Here is a 3,942-nt window from a genome sequence, read left to right on the forward strand (position 1 = left end):
TAAGTCGAGTTATGCTGATTGAATTAGATTAGGAAATGAGACACTTAAAGTAGTAAAGGAGTTTTGCTATTTGGGGAGCAAAATAACTGATGATGGTCGAAGTAGAGAGGATATAAAATGTAGACTGGCAATGGCAAGGAAAGCGTTCCTGAAGAAGAGAAATTTGTTAACATCGAGTACAGATTTAAGTGTCAGGAAGTCGTTTCTGAAAGTATTTGTATGGAGTGTAGCCATGTATGGAAGTGAAACGTGGACGATAAATAGTTTGGACAAGAAGAGAATAGAAGCTTTCGAAATGTGGTGCTACAGAAGAATGCTGAAGATTAGATGGGTAGATCACATAACTAATGAGGAGGTATTGAATAGGACTGGGGAGAAGAGAAGTTTGTGGCAAAACTTGACAAGAAGAAGGGACCAGTTGGTAGGACATGTTCTGAGACATCGAGGGATCACCAGTTTAGTATAGCGGGCAGCGTGGAGGGTAAAAATCGTAGAGGGAGACCAAGAGATGAATGCACTAAGCAGATTCAGAAGGATGTAGGTTGCAGTAGGTACTGGGAGATGAAGGAGCTTGCACAGGATAGAGTAGCATGGAGAACTGCATCAAACCAGTCTCAGGACTGAAGACCACAACAACAACAACAACAACAATTCGTTTCTTATATTAATCAGTAGTATGTGTTCAGTTTTACTCTGTAGATGCCGTACGCTAAATAAGTAAAATAACTTAGTAGTTCAGAGTAATATCCAATTCGGCGATGCTTCTCTCCATCCCGCTGCCTGCTGGTGCAGCATCTGCTCCTGGGGAAACCCAGGGAAGCAGCGGCGGCTGCGGACGAAATTCAGCCGCGTCGCCACACGGTATGCCTGACCGACATGACATCTGCAGCGGCCGTTCCACAGTCACAGGTAACAGCGGAGCGTTGGAGGACGCATCTTAAGCCGGAAACTGGCGCGGGGACCCAGCAGGACGGCTCGCGGCTGCGGGCAGTAGACAGGTAACGCTGACAGACAATGGTAATGACGTCGTGGAAAAACCTGCGGAGAACAGCGTTCCTCAGGCTCGGAATGGCTTCCGATATGAACTCGACACGGTATGGTGGATAATGGAGAATGTTCGTATTGAGGGACGAGGTAACTACAGATCGCAGATAAAATAAATAATAGGCATATATACCAACTTAAAGAGAACAAAAGGACAGAAACACTGGTGTAACGGCTTAACTCTGGAGCAATAAATTTAGAAGTCGTGCTGTATGAAGTACACTGGCACTTAGAAAATTTATATCTTTATTAATATTAATCAGATTGTGACAAACAAGTTGTCGTTTATTGGCTCTTGCTATGGTCAATCAATTTAGCTGCACGGCATTTACATGCGATACCTGATACAGGCACGATAGCGTGAGGTAACATAATAGTGGAATTAATTAGTTTATATGCAATTAGAGGTATGAAACTTCCTGACAGGTTAAAACCGTGTGCCGGACCGAGACTCGAACTCGGGACCTTTGCCTTTACCGGGCAAGTGCTCTACCAACTGAGCTACCCAAGCACGACTCACGTCCCGTCCTCACAGCTTCAATTCTTCCAGTACCTCGTCTCCTACCTTCCAAACTTCCCTTAGGCTGTGGCTAAGGCCGGTATTACACTATCAAATTTCTTTGTCCAATATCTTTGTCCAATATCTTTGTCAAAGATTTTTGATAGTGTAATAGGGATCTTTGACAAATGTCGTCCAATATTTGATCAAATCCGCTTGTCTTCTGTTCGCTGCAATGCGATATGTTACCACGCGGAGCGCTAGCATCGCTGCAGCGTTCTGTCGTCTGTAGTGTTTTTATAACCATTGCCGGTAAATACAATTGGTGTGTGCCGACAACTACAGAATTAATAGAGATGTCTGAAGCTTATGAGGCGCTTTACAACGTGAGGCACCCTGAATAAAAAATAGATTAAGAAGATTGGAGATCTAACCTAACCTAACATAACCCTCTCCTGTAGCAAGGAATCGGAGTGTTATAGTGAGCCTGTCTTCTGAAGATGTAGCAGTTCTTAAGTGAAAATTGTGCTTTGTGATATGAGGATACACTTCATTGAGCACATACAGAAATGTATGCTCATCCATTCTTAAGTAATTGATGTACGACTTGACGTCTTCCACTGTAAGCTCACGTAACAAGTTTTGTTGAATGCTTTTATCGTGTCGCCGTAAAACCCACGGCTTCACCCAGATTAGATTAGCTTTTCGTTCCATAGATCCGTGCTGAGGAGATCCTCGTGGATGTGGAACATGTCGATTTTTTTTAAGCTGAAATAAAAATACTAATAGTATGAATAAATACATCATTTGTTTCTATTAAAAATTTCGCCAGTGGAGTAGAAGGAGTTGGCCAGTAGTAAGTCTTTCAGGCTCCTTTTAAACTGATCTTTATTTCTAACTAAATTTTTTATGTTTCCTGGCAAATTATTGAAGATGAGTGTTCCTGAGTAGTGGACCCCTTTTTGAACTAAAGTAAGTGTTTTTAAGTCCTTATGCAGATCATTTTTGTTCCTGGTATTGTATGTATGAACTGAGTTGTTTGTTGGAAAAAGAGATTATATTATTTACGACAAATTTTATTAAGAAGTAAATATACTGAGAGGCAGTAGTTAACCTGCGAGCCGGAAGTATAGTGAGACTCTGTCATTTGGGCCTACGAGAGTTATAGTTTTTTTTTTGTTTGTTTCTCATGCCTAGATAACTGTACAAACATATCGTTGCATGTATTGTAATAATCATTACATATAATGATCCACATGCAACAATATCTCTACGGAAGTATCTAGGCATGAAATACAAAACAAAAAAAGCTAACCTGCAAATCTCGTACGCCCAAACGACAGTCTCACTGTACTTCTGGCCCGCCAACAGTTTCATTTTCTTTCTTATTTTCCCCCAGTACCAATCAAGAATCTGAAGTACCCAGTTCTTTGAAGAGGTTTCTGCAGGAGGTCCGTGAATTTACTCCACAAATAATACGTATTACACGCTTTTGGACCTTGAAAACTTTTGTTTGACTTCAAGATTTACCCCAAAATATTATCCCATATGACATTATGGAATGAAAGTATGCAAGCTTTTTCATTTTTATGTTGCCTATGTCTGCTAACACTCGAATTGCAAATACAGATTTGTTAAGGCGTTTTTGCAGTTCTGTGGTGTGCTCCTCCCAACTGAATTTATTATCAAGTTGTAATCCCAGGACTATTAAGACTGTCAACCTCGTATGTATGGTTCCATTTTCTCCCCCCACTTCTTTTCCGCATGTGAACACAATGCTATTGGAGTACGTAGAACTGCTGCGGTTAGTAACAAGTTGTTGTCAGCCATCTTGAACTTTGACGAAAAATTTGATGACAGTGTAATACCCCTTGTAGCGCTACGTCAAAGATCTTTGTCAAATATATTGGACGGAATATTGGATCACATCTTTGATCAAATCTTTGACAAAGAAATTTGATAGTGTAATACCGGCCTAAGCCATGTCTCCGCAATATCCTTTCTTCTAGGAGTGCTAGTTCTGCAAGGTTTGCAGGAGAGCTTATGTGAAGTTTGGATGGTAGGAGGCGATGTACTGGAAGAATTGAAGCTGTGAGGACGGGACTTGAGTCGTGCTTGGGTAGCTCAGTTGGTAGAGCACTTGCCCGGTAAAGGCAAAGGTCCCGAGTTCGAGTCTCGGTCCGGCACACAGTTTTGAACTGTCAGGAAATTTCATATCAGCGCACACTCCGCTGCAGAATGAAAATCTCATTCTGAAATTAGAGGTATGTTATGCGACTGAATTCGTGATTTCTCTTCACAAGAAGTCACAGTTCGTAGTTACTGACGGAAATTCATGGAATAAAACAGAAGTGACTTCATTCTCACGGTATCGTTGTTGTCCCTCTGTGTTCTTTATC

The 3,942-nt window shown here is 41.4% G+C and overlaps 2 non-coding genes across 2 annotated transcripts; one reads left to right on the forward strand and one right to left on the reverse strand.

Moving 5' to 3' along the window:
* Positions 1 to 1,481: 1,481 nt before the first annotated feature.
* Trnay-gua lies at positions 1,482 to 1,556 on the reverse strand. Its single transcript has one exon. It is a non-coding gene; the product is annotated as a tRNA-Tyr (tRNA).
* Positions 1,557 to 3,655: 2,099 nt separating this feature from the next.
* Positions 3,656 to 3,730, forward strand: Trnay-gua. The gene has a single exon. It is a non-coding gene; the product is annotated as a tRNA-Tyr (tRNA).
* Positions 3,731 to 3,942: the final 212 nt, after the last annotated feature.

Source organism: Schistocerca piceifrons, chromosome 1, assembly GCF_021461385.2.
Source record: "Schistocerca piceifrons isolate TAMUIC-IGC-003096 chromosome 1, iqSchPice1.1, whole genome shotgun sequence".
Classification (NCBI taxonomy): Eukaryota; Metazoa; Arthropoda; class Insecta; order Orthoptera; family Acrididae; genus Schistocerca; species Schistocerca piceifrons.